Source organism: Rhincodon typus, chromosome 20 (genome assembly GCF_021869965.1).
Source record: "Rhincodon typus isolate 14 chromosome 20, sRhiTyp1.1, whole genome shotgun sequence".
NCBI lineage: Eukaryota > Metazoa > Chordata > Chondrichthyes > Orectolobiformes > Rhincodontidae > Rhincodon > Rhincodon typus.
The window spans coordinates 34,530,605-34,548,610 of NC_063351.1; the positions used below are offsets into that span (position 1 = coordinate 34,530,605).

Sequence of the window (18,006 nt, forward strand, 5' to 3'; positions counted from 1 at the left end):
GTTTGCTAACTCTTCTCATTGAGCTGGTTAACGTGCTGTAAAGCTGAGCCACTGGTACAGAGTACTTAACTTATCTAATAAGAACATAGGCTGGGACTTATTTCATTGGAGCATAGGACGTAGAGAGGTGACTTATAAAAGTTTATAAAATTTTGAAGAGTATAGATAAGGTGAATGGCAGGTGTCTTTTCCCTCGGGTGGGGCATTTCAAGGTAAGAGGAGAAAGACTTAAAAAATTGTCCATGTGTTTATCTAAAATGTGGTTCGTGTGTAGAATGAACTTCCAGAGGAAGTGGTGGATGGGGGTACAGTTACAGCGTTTAAAAGACATTTGGATAAGTACATGAATAAGAAATGTTTGGAGGGATATGGGCCAAGTGCAAGCAGGTGAGAATAGTTTAGTTTAGGGTTATGGTCAGCATGGGCTGTTGGACTGAAGGGTCTGTTTCTGTGCTGTATGACTCTATAACATAAGAAGTAGGAGCAGGAGTAGGCATTTCAGCCCCTCAAGCCTGTTTTGCCATTTGATACAAACGTGGCTGATCTCATCTTGGCCTCAACTTCACTGACCTAACTGTTAGTGATTTCACAAGGTGATTGTAGGGTGTTACATTGAGGCCTGCTACACTTTCATTGAGGGGATGAAAATTGATCTGACTGGTTGCAGTGCAAGTGAACCGAAAAGATAAGTAACAAAAATAGTAGGGCTGTGTAATAAAACAAATGAAATCACTGGAGTCTGATATGACTTCTCTAGTATCGAGAGGGCTGGCAAATCATGGTTTATATGCTGTTGACAAAGTGGGGAGGAGGAGTGAATCGAAGAGATTGAGTGCGTCCAGAGCAAAAGACAAAAGGAATGCTGATGGTGATAAAGAATATAGATATGTAAATTGGGTGAAAGTGTGGAATGTGAAAAGGACAAATGGATCAACTCTGCTGAAAGCAAAGCCAACAAGATGCAAACAAGGGATGATGAGGGGATGAAAGAAAAGTGGAGGACAGAGGTCATGCTCTGAAGTTGTGAAACTCAATATTGAGTCCTAGAGGCTGTCAAGTGCCTAAGCAGATAATGAGACATTGTTTCTCTTGCTTCCATTGAGCATAATTGGAACACTAGTAGGCTCAGGATGAGTATGTTATCATGGGGGATGAGGGTATGACGTTTTATGAGTGATGGAGGAGTGGACCAAGGAGGCACTGTGGGAATGGTCCTGCAGAAGGCTGATAGCAAAGGGAGGGGAAGATCTTTTTGTGCTGGTGTGCTGCTCGAGTTGGTGGAAATGACAGAGGATGATCATTTGAAGATGGAAGTTGGTGGGTGGAAAGTACGAACAGTGGGAGGCCTATCATACGGGGGTGGGGAAGGTGAAGGAGAAGGGGTGAGGGCAGAAGTGCAGGACACTGCTCAGGGCCCTGACAACCATGCTGGGAAGATTTGTTGTTTGAAGAACATAAGGATCAGCTGGAGGCACCCCAGTGGAAGGTGGCAACATTGGAACAGATGCGATGGAGAAGTGGAAAAAGAAATGGGTTCCTTGCAGAAAGCTAGGTGTGAGGAGATGTAATCAAGATAAATCTGGGAGATGGTGGGTTTGTAATGGATATTGAAGGACAGTCTATCCTCATTAAAGGAAACAGTGAAGTCAAGGGAAGGAGGGCAGAATCAAGAATGGGTCCGGTGAAGATGAAAGAAGGATGGAAACTGGAAGCAAAGATGATTAACTTTTGTCAATTCTGGATGATAGCAGGAAGTGGCACTAATGACATAATTGACATATTAGAAAGATGAGGGTGAGGGCCCCGAGTAAGACTGGAACAAGCAATGCTTCCCGTACTGCACAAAGAGACAAGCATAACTGAAATCCATGCAAGTGCCCATGCCACTCCTTTGATTTGGAGAAAATGAGATGAATTGCAGGAAAAGTTGTTCAAAGTGAGAAGGAGCTCAACCAGGTGAAGAGGCTGGTTGTGGGGACTGTTTGGGCATTTATTCAAGCAAGAAACTGAGAACCTCAGGTCATCTTGATGTTGGATAGATCTGTAGACCGTTTGCACATCCATGAAGAGAATGTGGCCTGAGGTGAGAAACTGGAAACTCGGGAGCTGAGCACCCTCTCAATCTGTTCCACTTACTCCTCCTCCTCCGTTAACATCGTTTTTGCAGCCTCTTTAATTTCCGAAGAGGTTTTGTATTCGATTTTGAGCATTAACATTGTTTTCTCTCCCAAAGATGCTACTAGACCTGATGTGTTTTTCCAGCTGTTTCCATTTCAGGTTTTCAATTTATTTTGTATTTAATTTTCAATAAAACTACTCCAAGCTTTGTGTTTCCTAATCATGGGAAAATATATTTGAGACTTTAAAATGTGCCTTTAGTGAACTGATTCTTCATTGTGTAGTATAGAATATGAATAGCTTCAAATCAGTTCAATTTAAAAATTGAATCAAATTTACCTCTTTGCATGAACCTTAAAACCAAAATTTACTCCCAATTTTAGCTGTCTGTCTTTTCTAAGAACAAGGTAGAAAAAGCGCTAAACACATGCTATTACCTTAATACTGTGTCAAGACTTGACTATAAGCACAGTTCCCTTTTACTTCGTAATTCTGCCAAGCTCTCTGTCTCTCTCAATCTACTCTCGCCCTTTGCGCTTTTGTCCGCTGCATGCTTTCTCTCCTCTTGCTCTCGCCCTCTGTGCTCTGCCCATTGCCCTCTGCTGTCTTACCATCCATGCTCTCTTTCTGCCTGTTAACTTCTGTGCACACATACACAAATTAATACAAACGAACCCCACTTAAGCCCATCTCCAAAGTAATGTTGGGATTCTTCGGATGTTTCATACAGAAATGTAAAGGAATTATCTTGTCAAAATAACCAATAATCTGGAACCAACACAAGCAATTTATCACACTAATCGGATTAATGGCCCCCTCTCCAGACTTGCGGTTTCCACCAAGAAATCATCATGTTTGCAGTGTTGTTTTTAGCTTTGATCTGAGAGTTACATGGATAATCCAAATTCTTGATTGTGATAACTGTAGGTCTCCTAGACCTACCAAAATCTTAAAACTTGGTTATCCATTAATTATGTTTTCACATTTCTTCTACTGCCCTTATACATACACAGGTTCATGGATTGTAATTATCCCAGCCTGTTTACCAGTTTCTAAACCAGGCTTTTCCATTTATCTACATTTACTTTCTGTCCACTTATGCCTATGTTTTTTACATCAATGTGTAGAATGTGTAAGAAACCCATGTGAATTGTATTTTGTATGTTAATACCTCATGCTAATCCTCAATCCCAAAACTATAAGTTATTTTTTAAACACAAAAATCCGAATTCAAATATTTACAACAATATTCTGTATCTGAATCTGCAGTCTCAAGAAAAATAATTTGAAGAACTTTAGTGATGCTTGCTATGTTCACAATGAATAATGAAAATATCTGTGTTGTTTTTAAAAGATTTCAATTAGATTTGTTGTGAAAATGGTGTTTAAATAGGATGAAGGACTGTTTTCAGTTATCTCACCCAAGAATCTGACACTTTATGAATGCGGCTGGTATTAAATACACTGCACAGTTATGTTTGAGTAGCTAAGATTTACAATGTCTAGTATTGACAGTTGGCCAATGGATTGAGCTTTGTGCTGCCTTAAATGATTTCAAATAGCTCTTCTATTTCCTGAAGTTGTCAGATGATTTTTGTGCCACCAATAATAAAATGCTTATGCTTTGATTTAATGAAGCAGTTTTATTCTTTTAGGAATACATTGAATTTAATAACCATGTGGACATTGTAAGCTTTTGTTCAAAAAAAAGGAAGTGGAATAGAAGTAGGTGTCGCCTTGATCAACTCTGAATCCTATAACATCATTCTTAGGTTGTTTAATAATTTCTTAAATGAGAATCAAATTAATTGGTTTGTTTTTTGTATTTAATATGTGCATGATATTATAGCAGACACTCTGCAATTTCTTTAAAAGCATTGACTCATCCGAATGATATAAATTGATTTGTCTTTAAACAGGTTTAATTGACAAATATATCTTTCATCAATGAACTCTAGTTCTCAAAACAAGCCACTATAACTTGGTGACTGTGACAAGAACAGTATGATGATTGAGAAGAAATTCTTTATTTTTAGGTTTTCAGCATACATAATGAAATTGACATGGGTTTGTGATACCTTCTGTATATTGTTAAAGAAAACGTGTGTTTAAATGGAGAGAAATAAAGCTATTATTGTCATAAACAAAAACAGAAATTACTGGAAAAACTCGGCAGGTCTGGCACCATCTGTGGAGAGAAATCAGAGTTAATGTTTTGAGTCCAGTGACCCTTCTTCAGAACTGATGGTAGCTAGGACAAGTTCTTGTTGATATTGTTCGATTAATATAGATTTAATGTTAAGTATTTGCTTTTTGGAAGATTATTTTGATGATTCAACAGCAAAATGTTTCAAATAAATATTGGCTTGTGCTAATGAATATGGCAGTTTAGGTACAGGAGCAAGCCATTTAACACCCCCATGTCTGCTGCACCATTCAGTAAGATAACTGTTGATCTGATTGTGACCACAACTCCACATTCCAGTCCACTGCTGATAACCTAACGGTAGTTGAGGATGTGGATCATAGAATCCCTACAGCATGGAAAGAGGCCATTTAGGCCCATCAAGTCTGCACTTACCCTCTGAAGAGCATCCCACCCAGACCTAGATCTGATCCTATTCATGTAATTCTGTGTTTATCATGGCTAATACTTATAGCTGCACATTTCTGTACACTATGGGGCAACTTAGCATGGCCAGTGCACTTAGCCTGCATATTTTTGGACTGTAGGAGGAAACCAGAGCACCTGGAAGAAACCCACTCTGGCAGGGGAGAACATGCAAATTCCATACATTTGTCCAAGGCTGGAATTGAACCTGGTCCCTGGTGCTGTGAGGTACCAGTGCTAACACTGAGCTACTGTGCCATCCCTATCCATCTCTGCCGTTAAATATGCAAAAGCCCTGCCACTGCTGCTCTTGAAAGAAGAGTTCTAAAGACCAACTGTTCTTGAAGGAAAAAAATCCTTATCTTCTCCTTAAATGGGTGATCTACTATTTTTAAATGTTATCCCCGAGTTTTAGTCTTTACCACAAGGGCAAACGTCCTTTCAGCATCCAGCCTGTAAAGTCCGCTCAGGATCTTGGTTTTCAATTAGCATACTTCTAAACTGCAGTGATATAGGCCAGGTCATCTAACCTTTCTTCGTACTGTATCGCCAGTTAACCGAGGAATCGGTTGACCGAAGTTTCTCTGAACTGCCTCGACCACATTTATATTCATTCTCAACTAAGGAGACCAGAACTGAATGCAGCATTTGAGATGTGGTTTCACTATGCCCTGTACTACCCTGACAAAAATCCTTAATTTTATATTCCATTCCCCTTGCAATAAATGACAACATTCCATTTGCCACCTTAGTATGCATGTAAAGCAAGAGATTAACTATTTGTAACTCGTGTACCAAGGAACCTAAATCCCTCTGTATCTCAGAATACTGCGGACTCCCTCTTTTTAAAATATATGCTGCTTTTCTGTTCTTCCTGCCAAAGTAGACAAGTTGATGTTTTCTTTCATTACTCTCCGTCTGCCAACTTTTTGCCGACTCATGCAATCTATTTACGTTCCAGGCAGACATCTAATGTCCTCTTCACAATTTACTATCCTACTTATCTTCGTGCAGGCAGCAAATTTAGCAACCGTGGATTTGGTCCCATCATCAAGTCATTGAGATAAACTGAAATTTTTCGAGGGCCAGCCATCATCTCTATGGCACTTCCCTTGTTACATCTTGCAACCTTAAAATTACCTATTATACATACTCTGTTTCATGTTAACTAATCAATCCTCTATCCATCCTAATATGTTATCCCCCTACTGTAAACTCTTAATTTGGGCCATAGCCTTTGTTGTGACACTTCGTCAAATGCCTTCTGGCAATCCAAATGCAGCATGGCCAAGAGTTTATCCATATTGCTTTTTACTATGTCAAAGGATTCCCATAAATGAGTCCAAAATCATTGCCCTTTAATGCAACCAAACTGACTCTGTCTGATTGTATTGAGAATTTCTAAGTGCTCTATTATATTGTAATAATAATAGACTACAGCATTTTCTCATTAACAGTGAAACCTATACAGAGGTCAGTGTCCTGTCACCAAGTCACCCTTTATTTACACATGCATAATACTTAACACTAGCCCAGCATCCTCGGAGCCAGCTCTGAGTGAACAGGATGTAGCATATTTCTGGGAGTCCTCATCTAACCACAGTTACAGGTATGCACGGCTCATGTTCAGCTGCATGAAGGTCAGCTCCCCTGACAGCTTTGGGTCCACGTTTTCTATGTAAAGGATTGGGTATTTACCTGGCTGCGAGAAGCGATTTACTATTTGTTTAATATCTCGACAAAGGTGAACCGACCCATCAGGCTTCACATTCGGTATGACCAGTGCTGCTTATTCCGCAAATTGTACTAGTTTGATAATTCCTTCGATTTCTAGTCTCTTGTTTTCTGACTTTACTTTTGCCTGTGAGGCAGATGACACTGGGTGGGCCTTGTTGAATCATGGAATTGCTTCCTGATCAACAATTGCTTCCTGAAGGTAGCCTTGGCTCCTTAGGCAATCCCTAGACCTTACTGAAAAACCTCGGAGTATTTAATTAGGACTTCACTCAGGCAGCTATTTTCTAATTGAAAAATGTTGAGCTAATCATGGTGAATCTTTCTGAACCAATTTCACCCCAACAAGCTTGGGCTTGGGCTTGGGCTTGGGCTTGGGCCTGAGCCTGAGCCTGAGCCTTTTACCGCAATCCGTGGTAGTTGAACCAGCTGCTCCTCGTCTGAAATCAGAACTGAATTTTATACCCTTAATCTGTAAAGGTTCCCTGGTATAGGCTCTTGGTCTAGCCAAGCTTTTATGTAAACTTAAAGGTTGGAGCCAAAGTGAATTTTGTTTAAGTCTGGTTTGCAGTCACTGAAACAGCTGGTATTAGCCTCTATTTGAACGAGGTGACCATTTAACCAGACGTTTAGTTTGATTGGTTCTGATTTGAATGTACTCTTAAAAATTCAGTTCCTGTTGTTTTTCCTCTTATCATGTCTCTGTAATGGCTATCAGAGCATAAATATTTATTTCTATTTGTGTTGTCAATTCATCAATTTTGTTGTTAATACTACTTGTGTTCAGATACAGAGCCTTTACTATTCTCTTTGCATTGTTTTTAAACCACTAGCATTATGTGCTGGTAGATCTTAGGTTTGTACACTTGATGCATTCCTGTTACTCTCTAATCATCACTTCCCTTATTGCTACCTTGTTGTCTTGCTTTTTCTGTACTTGATGAAAATATGAACATACTTAACTTCAACTCTCTGTTCCAAACTAAAAAAATGAAAGAAGAATAATGGTTGTAGAATCCCTACAGTATGAAAGCAGGCCATTTGGCTCATCAAATCCACACCAACCACCCAGACCCACCCCACCCCACCCCACCTCTGTAACCCTGCATTTCCCATGGTTAATCCACTGAACCTCCACATCCCTGGACAAATATGGGCAATTTAGTGTGGCCAATCCACCTTACAAGAGACAAATTAAAAATTAGTTTAAAACAACAACTTGTTTTAAAAAATAAAAGAACAAAGACAGATATCTTCTGTTCTGATCTGGCCTGGAAAGAAAATGCCACTTAATTATTAATCTAAGAACACTAGACAAATCCGCACTGAACTGTTGCTATGCTCAGGGCTGGCCGCTGTTTGGATGTTGAATTTGTTAATCAAGGGAGGACTGGTGCGAACCAGCCAACCACTGAAAATATAAATTAAAAAGAAGAAAAATCAAATGAGAACTGATTCCGATTGGATTGGCAGGAGACAGTGGGATATTTTTGTAAACTTCTGGAGACGGTGCTGCACGGTTTTGCTCTCTGTTTAGTTTCTCTTCAATTATCAAACAATTGAATGAACATAGAACATTGAACATTACAACGCAGTACAGGCCCTTCGGCCCTCGATGTTGCGCCGACCTGTGAAACCAATCTGAAGCCCATCTAACCTACACTATTCCATTATCATCCATATATTTATCCAATGACCATTTAAATGCCCTTAAAGTTGGCGAGTCTACTATTTTTGCAGCCAGGGCATTCCACGCCCTTACTACTCTCTGAGTAAAGAACCTACCTCTGACATCTGTCCTATATCTATCACCCCTCAATTTAAAGCTATGTCCCCTCGTGCTAGCCATCACCATCCGAGGAAAAAGGCTCTCGCTGTCCACCCTATCTAATCCTCTGATCATCTTGTCTGTCTCTATTAAGCCACCTCTTAACCTTCTTCTCTCTAACGAAAACAGCCTCAAGTCCCTCAGCCTTTCCTCATAAGACCTTCCCTCCATACCAGGCAACATCCTGGTAAATCTCCTCTGCACCCTTTCCAGTGCTTCCACATCCTTCCTATAATGTGGCGACCAGAACTGTACGCAATACTTCTGGCCGCACCAGAGTTTTGTACAGCTGCAACATGACCTCATGGCTCTGAAACTCAATCCCTCTACCAATAAAACCTAACACACCGTATGCCTTCTTAACAACTCTATCAACCTTTCAGTGATCTATGCACATGGACACTGAGGTCTCTCTGCTCATCCACACTAACAAGAATCTTACCATTAGCCCATACTCTGTATTCCAGTTACTCCTTCCAAAGTGAATCACCTCACACTTTTCTGCATTAAACTCCATTTGCCGCCTCTCAGCCCAGCTCTGCAGCTTATCTATGTCCCTCTGTAACCTGCAACATCCTTCCGCACTATCCACAACTCCACCGACTTTAGTGTCATCCGCAAATTTACTAACCCATCCTTCTACGCCCTCATCCAGGTCATTTATAAAAATGACAAACAGCAGTGGCCCCAAAACAGATCCTTGAGGTACACCACTAGTAACTGAACTCCAGGATGAACATTTCCCATCAACCACCACCCTCTGTCTTCTTACAGCTAGCCAATTTCTGATCCAAACCGCTAAATCACCCTCAATCCCATGCCTCCGTATTTTCTGCAATAGCCTACCGTGGGGAACCTTATCAAACGCTTTACTGAAATCCAAATACACCACATCAACGGCTTTACCCTCATCCACCTGTCTGGACACCTTCTCAAAGTGCTCAATAAGGTTTGTGAGGCACAAAACCGTGTTGACTATCCCTGATCACATTATTCCTTTCTAGATGATTATAAATCCTATCTCTTATAATCCTTTCCAACACTTTACCCACAACCGACGTAAGGCTCACTGGTCTATAATTACCAGGGTTGTCTCTACTCCCCTTCTTGAACAAGGGGACAACATTTGCTATCCCCCAGTCTTCTGGCACTATTCCTGTAAACAATGACGACATAAAGATCAAAGCCAAAGGCTCTGCAATCTCCTCCCTAGCTTCCCAGAGACTCCTAGGATAAATCCCATCCGGCCCAGGGGACTTATCTATTTTCACACTTTCCAGAATTACTAACACCTCCTCCTTATGAACCTCAATCCCGTCTAGTCTAATAGCCTGTATCTCAGTATTCTCCTTGACAACATTGTCTTTGTCTTTTTCCTGTATGAATACTGACGAAAAATATTCATTTAGCGCCTCTCCTATCTCTTCAGACTTCACGCACAACTTCCCACTACTGTCCTTGACCGGCCGTAATCTTACTCTAGTCATTCTTTTATTCCTGACATACCTATAGAAAGCTTCAGGGTTTTCCTTGATCCTACCTGCTAAAGACTTCTCATGTCCCCTCCTGGCTCTTCTTAGCTCTCTCTTTAGGTCCTTCCTGGCTAACTTGTAACTCTCAAGCGCCCTAACTGAGCCTTCACGCCTCATCTCTACATAAGCCTCCTTCTTCCTCTTGACAAGAGATTCAACTTCTTTGGTAAACCATGGTTCCCTCGCTCGACCACTTCCTCCCTGCCTGACAGGTACATACTTCTCAAGGACACGCAGTAGCTGTTCCTTGAACAAGCTCCACATTTCAATTGTGCCCAGCCCCTGCAGTTTCCTTCTCCATCCTATGCATCCTAAATCTTGCCTAATCGCCTCATAATTGCCTTTCCCCCAGCTATAACTCTTGCCCTGCGGTATATACCAATCCCTTTCCATCGCTAAAGTAAACGTAACCGAATTGTGGTCACTATCACCAAAGTGCTCACCTACCTCCAAATCTAACACCTGGCCTCGCCTCTTGTTGGCCTATCTACCTACTGTGTCAGGAAACCCTCCTGCACACATTGGACAAAAACTGACCCAGCTAAAGTACTCGAACTGTAGCGTTTCCGGTCAATATTTGGAAAGTTAAAGTCCCCCATAAACAACTACCCTGTTACTTTTGCTCCTGTCCAGAATCATCTTTGCAATCCTTTCCTCTACATTTCTGGAACTTTTCGGAGGCCTATAGAAAACTCCCAACATGGTGACCTCTCCTTTCCTGTTTCTAACCTCAGCCCATACTACCTCAGTAGACGAGTGCTCTGAGAAAAGAATCTCAGTATGTGAGAAATAAATTAATATTTATAGAAGTCTGCTGAAACTATTTGCATTAAGTAGTGACTTTGGAATTCAAGCAAGATATACAGTTCTAATTGCCTATGAACAACTCGTTGGCCAAGGATTTCATCAAGGCCTGGTAACAGTCCAATAAAAAGAATTTTACTAATTTGCCAGTCCAATAAACTGTTGTTTTTTTGGACTGGTAAATTAGAATACTACTTTTTAAAACTTACATTTTAACTATGTCTGTCTCTCTATTTTTCTTTGAGTGGGGTTTATTATCAAAGAAGATTGGGCTTTAGATCATAGTTATGGATTAGATTACCTCATTTATTAGAGTTCTTCTACAATTACATTAGTAATAAATTGTTAATTTCTGTTTAAGTTATAAACTTGGTGTTCAAAATCTTTTATTTGCGAAGCCTAGTTAGGAACAATTGGGCAGTTTGGAAAATTATTGAAATTTTATTTTAACTGTTACAAATCCAGCGATCGTAAGGCTGATTTGGTTTGACTTGCTGTCCCTGTGTTGTAACATTAGTAACTTCTTGTGAGTTATGTGCGAGAACGCCTAGATCTTTCTGACCTGCATTTGTTCTCTTGGCAAATGTCCAAATTCACATTTTACCACATTGTATTCCATTTTCCAGATTTCTGCCAACTCACTCAATCTATGTCCATCTGCAACCTTCCTATGCCTTCACAAGATAATTTCTTTCCTATCTTTGTGTCATCTACAAATATGACATTTGTGACTTTGTTTCCCTCGTCTAAATCATTGATAAAAATTGTAAAATTTGACATTCCAGCACAGATCCTTGTAGGACCCAACTTGCCATATCCTGCCAATCAGAAAAAGACTGGTTTAAGCATACACTGTTTTCTGCCATCCAACCAATCTTCTATCCGTGCTAGTTTGTTAGCCATACATTGTGTTTCTGCAGCTCCCGCATGGCAGATGCCAAAATAAATGGTCTATAGCTTCCTGTTTCTGCCTTCCTCCCCTCTTGAATAGAGGTGTTAATATTTGCTACATTTTAGCCTGATTGAACCTTTCTCGAATCCAGCAGATTATGAAAAGTGAAGACCAAGGCATCAGTTGCTTTATTAAGTATCCCTTTTCAGACCCCATGATAAGCTCCATTAGCACCCAGAGTGCTGTCTGTCTGCACCCCTCTCAATTTCAATGTAATTTCACCAAATTTCTCTCTCCTTTCAACCTCTTGGTTTACAGATATGATTGGGATTATTACAGTTATTGCTGGGGCTTCTTTGTGTCCTCTGTAGTGAAGACAAGCAAAATATTTATTTATTTCATCCACTGTTTGCTTATTATTTAATATTAACTGTCATTCTCATCCTTGAAGGCCAGCATTCACTTTGCTTATTCTTTTCTTTTTCAGATAACTGAAACAAACTTTTGCTATCTGTTTTTGCATTGCTATCGAGTTTCCTCTCAAATTCTAATTTCTTTTTCTTGATTAACCTCTGCTATTTTTAAAATTCTGAGCATTTGAATTGCCCGTCATCTTTACACAATTATATGTTTGTTGCTTAAGTTTGATGCTTTTGCAGAAACATAGAAAATAGGAAGAGTAGGCCACTGGGTTCTGTGACCCTGCTCTGCCCTTCATTATGATCCTGACTGATCATCCAATTAGGTGTCCTGTTCCTGCTTTCTCCCGATACCCTTTGATCCTTTCAGCCCTAAGAACGATACCTAACTCCTTGAAACCATTCAATGTTTCACCCTCAACTGCTTTCTGTGGCAGAGAATTCCACATGCTCACCGCTCTCTGGGTGAAGAAATTTCTCCTCACCTCAATTCTAAATGGCCTATCCCAAATCCTTAAACAGTGATCCATGGTTAAAATTCAGTAAATGAGAACCAAGGAACTTATAAAGAGAAAATATGAATATAAACTCTAAAAGAACATAAAGTCAGACTATAAAAGCTTCTACAAGTATTTAAAAAGAAAACAATCTTCAACGTGGGTCATTACAGGCAGAGACAGGATAATTTATAATGAGGAAATAGGAAAATGTCAGAATGCTAAATAAATCATTTTGTCTGTCTTTATGGGCCAAGGTACAAGAAATAGAGAGAATGAGCAACTGAAAAAAATTAGCCTCAGTTTAAAAAAAAATTGAGAAATTAAAGTACTGAAAGTTGACAAATCGCCGGGACCGATGATCTACATCCAAGTGATGAAAGAGATGGCTGTGGAGTTGATGAATACACTGATGATCATCCTTGAAAATTCTGATGATTCTGGAATTGTTTCTACAGATTTGAAGATTGCAAGTGTAACCTCACTATTTAATAAAGAAAGGATAAAGGGAATTGGAAACGACAGATCTGTTAGCCTGACATTGGTAATAGGGAAAGTATTAAAATCTGTTACTAAGGATGTAAAAACTGAACACTGAGAAAGTAATGATTTGATTGGGCAGAGTCAACAATGATTTATAAAAGGGAAATAATGTTTGACAAGCCTGTTCAATTTTTCAGGAAGTTAATAGCATCTGGGCGGAACGGTGGCTCAGTGGTTAGCACTGCTGCCTCACCGCACCAGGGACACACGTTCAGTTTCATCCTCGGGCAACTGTCTATGTGGAGTTTGCATATCCTCCCCATGTCTGTGTGGGTTTCCTTTGGGTGCTCCTGTTTCCTACCACAGTCTAAAGATGTGCAGGCTAGGGTGGATTGGCCATGGGAAATGCAGGGTTATAGGGTAGGTGTGTGGGTCTGGTTTGGGATGCTCTTTGGAGGGTCAGTATGGACCTGATGGACTGAGTGACTTGTTTCCACACTGTAGAGATTCTATGATGCTAGTAGATATGGAGAAAAAGTTCTGTTTTGGAATTTTCAGAAGGTTTTCCATAAGGTCCCAAATAGATTGTAGCAAACAAAAGTGGTATCTTACCAGGTTCTGAACTATTTAGGCAATAGTATGATATGTTGCCGAATTGAGTGAGGCAATTGTCTTGATGGCAAGATCATCTCACTGCAATGTGTGCAATTTATTCAAGTGACGTGTTGAGATTCTTGGCATGGAATGGTGAATTCCCAGTTGACTTCCTCTCTCGTTAAATGCCTTGTTAACAGCCCAGCTTGCAATGGCTTGTGATCTTAGCAAACTCGCTGTACAAACTAGCTGTTTAGGAAGGCTTATAACAGAATCCAGACCAGACTCTTATTTGGGCCAGGGTGGGGGTACTTAAACTCAAAGCTAGCTCTAGGATATCTGTGTTGGCTGCGGACAACCTGGAGGGCAGGGCACAATTCATCAGCATTGCTGTCCGGGTTGGTCCCAGCACAGATGGTCGGGCAGGCATCTGTACTAGTCCCAGGCTTTGGCGATGGTCAGGTGCCCCCTTGAGGTGGTGTTGCACAGAGGGTTTTTTCCGCTGTGTTGCAGAACATGGTCAGTCCTTTGTCTGTTTAGAGATTGTGGGGGCGGAGGTAGGACTGTCATGGCATTGTGGGATGGGGGTAATGGCGTTGGAGGGAGGAGTCTAGGGGAATAGTGGGGGAACAGGTAAACTATTTTAGATGCATGTGCATGACTTGGGCAATTGAAAAACCTATGGGGTTAATGGGATAGACTCCTAAAAGTGAGAACCTGATTTATGAGGTTGCAGTGGCATGTGAACGTTGAGGCTGGAAGTCTTTCATAAGGGATCACTTGCTGTCATGCCAATCGTGAACACATGGGTAACACATAATGCTGAAACTTGCTGTGAAGGAACTTCCAATGAATGGGGTAGGTGAGACTTCTGAGAGAGACAAGCTGTATTTGTTACTGTTTACTGGGAAGTAACATTGTCCACCAAAGCATATATTGGCCACACAGGCATGCAGGGTGCTGAATGTGTCATTTTATGAAATATTAGAACAAATTACATTACATTCATTGTAAAAGAAACTTTAAACATAAAAATATTTCCGAAGTAAACTGTGGGTGTAACAGGATATGGCAAGACAATTATTTACATCAAATATATTGATCAACAAACTATGTGCCAGTTGTCCAGCTATCACCCACACGTTGCATTGGTACATTTTCTCATCCACTGCACTGAAATCCTCTGCTCTGCAGATGATGTCAAGGCAACCTGCTCCATTGTATACCCCTTTGCCCCTGGTGGTTTGGTTAGACAAGTTGTAGATGGCACATTCGGAGAAAGGCAGGCAGGGTGGAGTTGGAGGGCCCAGCCAGCTTTGAGTGGAAACTGTTGTGGGGCCTTTGTAGAGCACCTAGACAAGGATCAAAAATCCTTGCCCTCGTCTGGCCTTGCTTTTGGTCCTGAGGACTGATGTACGGGTGATGAAGTGTAGTTATTGTCGACTCTCCAGTAGCCCCTAGAAAGAGCCTGTCTCTCTATGGCAGCCACCAACCTGTTCATGGAGGCAGATAGACGATCACAAGACTAGCTATAGTGCTGTAGAGTCTGGGTGATAACAGGCAGTGAATTGATGGATTGCCTGCATGGCTGCGGCATCGGAGCAATAACGGGTAATGAAATGATGCAGTAGTTGCATTACCCCAACTTCTCAGCTGTGAGAGCTAGTGAGTCCTGAATGCCATCCTCATGCTGTTGTTGTTGCTGCTGCTCCTCCCTGCACATCTGTGAAAAGTCTGTTATGGCCAAGACCAAACTGTCATCTGCCAGGGCAGATGCCCGGTCTCGGCGGTCCTCTAACTGCTAGTGACCTGCGGTGTTTTTTGCCTCACCTAATTGCAGAGATGCAGGTGTGTGAAATTCAGTGGGCTACTTCACAAAGCTGTCATCCTTCTTACTGGGGATTCCAGGGGGAATACAGACAGTGGCTTCTCTAGTGTGTCCCCACAATGATCTACAAAGGTCAAGGAACTTTCCTTGGGAGAGTCAAGACGGTTCATGAAAGGATGGACCTACCTTTCAGACATGAGAGGCAGTAGGCATTTAGCTACTGATTAGTAGTGGTGTTCAATGCCTGATTAATGTAACCATTGCATTGGGATGACAAGTGCTACTCAGGTCTCGGGACATGAATGTCTCTGCATCCTCACAAAAGCAGTCCCTGTCGTCTGGTGGGGCAAGAATCCTCTCCTCAAGGGCTGAGGACATGGATCTCCCAGCCATAAGGTGCAACTCAGCTCTGATATTGGGTGTCTTCTCCTTTAATAACTTGAAGGTGTATGAGTCGGACGCGAGTGTATGGCATGGCTTTTAGGGCTGGTACGTGTGGGAAAGGGGTCAATGTGTTACAAGGGAATAAAGAGGCATTTACAGTTAATGGTGTGCAAGGAATGGGTGTGAATGATAGTGAGAGAGGGCAGATGAAACATGCAAGAGAAGGTGTGTGAGAGGTGGGTGCAGAGTCACAGATAAGTGAGAGTTCTGCAATCATTGCCCAGTCTGCCACGTGCTGGAGATGACACTGATCTGGTTAGGGATCTTTGACCAGGCTGACGTAGTATACCAGCATGGTTTCCTCTGCTGGTCTTCTGCGCAGAGGACTTCTCTCTACCACCCCATCCACAAAGTCTTCCAGGTCCCTCATTGGGAAGTGTGGTGCCAGTTTCCCTGTCTCTTTCATCTCTCCTGTTGCCTGCTGCAGCCAAGCTGAACATGTTGCAGATAGCAGCACTCTTACAGGTGCACACCAGGCTTGGAAAGATGGTGCCATCCTAAGGAAAGCTGGAAAACCTCAGAGCAGTGAGTTCTGAGGGAGATTTGAGAGACTGGGACTGTAGTCTATAAAGTTTAGAAGAATGAGAGATGATCTCTTTGAAACTTATGCAACTTTTAAAGGGATAATCAGAGTAACGCACAAAATGTGTTTCCCAGAGTTGGGTGTCTGGAATCCATGGACACAGTTTCAAAATAAGGGACTGAGAGAAGGAGGAATTTCTTCCTTCAGTGGGTGGTGAATCTTTGGAATTCTCTTCGCAGTAGATTGTGGAAGCTCTGTCATTGAGTATGGTTAAGACAGAGATAATTCAGTTTCTAGATGGTGACATCAATCCTATGGGGATTGCGTGGACAAATACCATTGAGGTACATGATCAGGATCTAGATGACACGGCAGGCTCAATGGCTGACTCCTTCTGTATTCCTAAATTCTGTATTCCTTCTTGATCCCAGTGATGTTAATGAAAAGGAATAGTGATATTCTTCCATGTAAATGTATTGTGGAGAGCTTGATAGCATTGTTAGTGTTAGTGGTGCCTTCCCTCATTTAGGAATTAGCTAATTGAAAGGTGATTGACTATATTGCATTTGTCTTGCCTTTTGTGGACAAGTCATATCTGAGCAATTTTCTGCAGGTTGGCTTGAAAAGTATCTAGCTCCGGTGCTGCTACCGTGATGTTTTTAATGTTCATTGCCTTTGTAGTCATGAAATGTTAGATCTATGATTATGACTGGGTGTGACAAGGCTTTGACACAGGAGTTTGGGAACAGGATTAGAGCTCAGCAGCCTTGGGCTGGTCAAGCTTAAATTTTTTCCATGGTAAATGGGTTGAGAGAGTTTTATAAATGAATATTAGGAGAGGTAACATGAAAGATGCATTTGGAGTAAAATTTTGAAAAGCATTGTGGGTGGGAAGGCCTGAATTATTTTTCACATGATTGGGAGGCTCGGATAAGCATCTCGGATAGTGAGCCAAACAATTTTTGAACAGTTGGAAAGGCCAGCAGGGTCATGACTTCAGACAACCAGAAATTTAAAGATGCACACATTACATGCTGGGAGATAGGTAGACAGCTACGGAACTTGAGGCTGACAACTAAGAGAAGTTTTTCAATGTGCTGATGAGACATAGGAGATGAATTAAAAACCAAAAGAACAGTGGATGCTGTAAAGCAGGAACAAAACCAAAGTTGCTGGAAAAAGTCAGTAGGCCTGGCAGCATCTGTGAAAGAGAGCACAGAGTTAACGTTTCAGGTCCGGTGACCCTTCAGAACTGATGGTGGCTGGGCAAACGTCGGTTTATCTGCAGAAAATAGGGAGGTGGGTGGGGTACGGAGTAAACGATAGGATAGAGCCCAAAGAGAGAGAAAGACAGTTGGTCAGACAAAGGAGTTGCTAACGATCAGGCTGGGAGGGTGAATAGTTGTTGATGGGGACTGTTAGCAACTAGTGATAGGAGATGAATTGTATAGGTTGTTATGTGAAGTGTGCATCTGCAGTGTGACGTTACATAGGCAGTTTCCTTTGTAATTAAAAAAACTTTATTTAACTTTGTAACAGAGGAAGTTAGATGGGATGTGAATGGACATACAAGCAGTTTTAAAATGTATCTGAGATACTTAGATAACAAGGTGTAGAGCTGGATGAACACAGCAGGCCAAGCAGCATCAGAGGAGCAAGAAGGCTGACGTTTCGGGCCTGGACCCTTCTTCAGAAATGG

General features: G+C 41.4%; 1 protein-coding gene across 1 annotated transcript in view; it reads left to right on the plus strand.

Moving 5' to 3' along the window:
• atrnl1b (attractin-like 1b) overlaps nucleotides 1–18,006 on the plus strand; it is an 843,599-nt gene that overhangs the window by 240,954 nt on the left and 584,639 nt on the right. The window lies entirely within an intron of this gene.